Below are 2,167 nucleotides of genomic sequence, written 5' to 3'. Positions count from 1 at the left end.
TTTCCACCTTTTCCTGCATGGAAAAATAACAATTATCAGCGATTAAGCTTTCCATACTAATTCTCACACATTCTATTAAAATTCTTTATTTCTTTAAGTTCATTATGCAGAAAGGGTTACAATTGTTACTGAAAAGTCACTAAATTGTTCGTCAAAAACATACCTTTCCAATGCTCCACACACCACCCTGCTTACCCTGTTTCATGCCCTCATGAAAACATTATAGTTGACATGCAAGGCGGTAAGAGAATAGGCTGGAGAGGGAACCTCGTGTGGAGGTCTACAACCGTGATGAGCAACTAGATCATCAAAGAACTGATTTGTTTGACCTTCAGGCATTTCATACAAGGCCTGATATCCGGGTGCAGGGTGCCAAATGATTGGACTACGAAATCGATACCCTAACCAGGATGGCCCTGCTTGCAAAATACGCTCGCCATAAAGGTTCAATCGGCTGGCAGCTAGCTCAAAATTTTCATATTTGAACGGTTCCCTGAGCTGGATGTTTGGGTTAGAAGTCCAGTATCGGAATTTTGCAGCATCGATGGCGAGGTCTTTAATAGTCAGAAAATATTCCAGACTTTGTCGGATTAGGTCCTCGTGCATGGGTCCTAATGTCTCCATAACACCCGGGGTTCTCATAAGGTTCCTATGTGCTCTCCATAACAGCACTGGGTCTCTAGGCTCGGCTCTTACCCACAAATCTAGGCTATTTTCCTGTCTCTGAAAGGTGTTATAAGCCCTGAGCCATTTTAGCTGATTAACCCCGAATGAAACGAAGGCTTGCAATTGTATGTCCCCAACAAAAGGGCCAGGATTTAAATCAGTTTCCTGGTCTAGCACGAGGTTATGCAAGTAAAATTCACACAATAACCTTTGAACCTTAATTCCATAATGCTTGCAACAATCTATGAAATCATTAATAGTATTGATTTGTATAGGGGCACCTGCCCTGACAGCTTTTATCTTTAATCATAAATATCGTTCAAGCAAAAATAAAGCATAGTTTTTAGCAGGGGCCCTACAGGCCAGAACGTCATTATACAAAGAACACACAGTGTCCATCTGCCTAACAACAATATCTAATCGACGAGTTACCTTTGCAACCTTTTCTTGCTCCTTTTGCCAGCCTTCGAAGGCCTGGCTCTCGGACTGACTAATATCCTGAAGTTGTTGTTGCAATCATTCATATTTCTCCCGGGGGACTGTTTGTTCCCTCAGCTGTTCAGCTTCTTGCTGAGCTTGCTTCATCATCTTGTGCAAGGTTCTTGTTTTTGGATCCTTTTTCCATAGGGCCGTAGAGGCCGGGAGTTTTACCTGAACCTTTTTGTTATACTGTTTGGAGTTCAGAACCCGGATCACCCCTGAGGGCGGTGCCTCTGTTTGGATCTCCTTATTCTCCTTTTCTTTCTTAACACGAATGAAAGGTTGTTGTGGTTCCTCTGTTAATGGAACATCATCCTGTCCCTCTGCCCCAATTGGAACGACAGTCTGTTCTTCATTATCAATTGGAACAACAGTCTGTTCCTCACCGTCATTTGGAACAACAGTCTGTTCTTCAGTGACAATTGGAACAGCAGTTTGTTCCTCAACGTCATTTGGAACAACAGTCTGTTCTTCAGTGACAATTGGAACAGCAGCAGGTCTTCCAGCCGGGTTTTGACCAACAGGGCGACTATAAGTCCTTCGTCTTCTTGTTCTACGGGATTTTGCTGCAGTGGTCCTCTTTCTTTTCCTTGTGGTCCTTCGTATCCTCAGACTGGCTTTCAGAATCCGAATTTGCTGTCGGAGCCGGGCTATAGTGTTCAGCAGCCTCTGCTGTTTCCTCCTTAATTTCTTGATTTCCCTTGCCTCAACAGAGGGTTTTCAATTGGCCCTTAAATCTGCTCCTACTCTGTCTAGAATTTCTTCTGGTGCCTCGGGAACAGATTGTTCCCGGTTGGTGTCCCTTATTTCTTCCTCATGAACGGGCGGGTTTTCTTCTCCTTCCTTTTCTGCATGTGAGTTCTCAGGTATGTCTTCCTCTGGAGGTCCATCGGGAGGACCTACTGGGCTGGAGGGTTGGCCATATTCCCCATATTGGCCAGGATTGCGGCCAATTCATCTTCGCCCACAGGGTCTCGCAGCGGGCTGCTTTCTGGCTGTACTACTTCCTCCTCCCGATTAT

This window comes from Pinus tabuliformis, chromosome 2_1 (assembly GCF_031772625.1).
Source record: "Pinus tabuliformis cultivar Carrire ecotype Pingquan chromosome 2_1, CPIR1, whole genome shotgun sequence".
Lineage (NCBI taxonomy): Eukaryota > Viridiplantae > Streptophyta > Pinopsida > Pinales > Pinaceae > Pinus > Pinus tabuliformis.
This window is presented reverse-complemented; position numbering follows the sequence as displayed.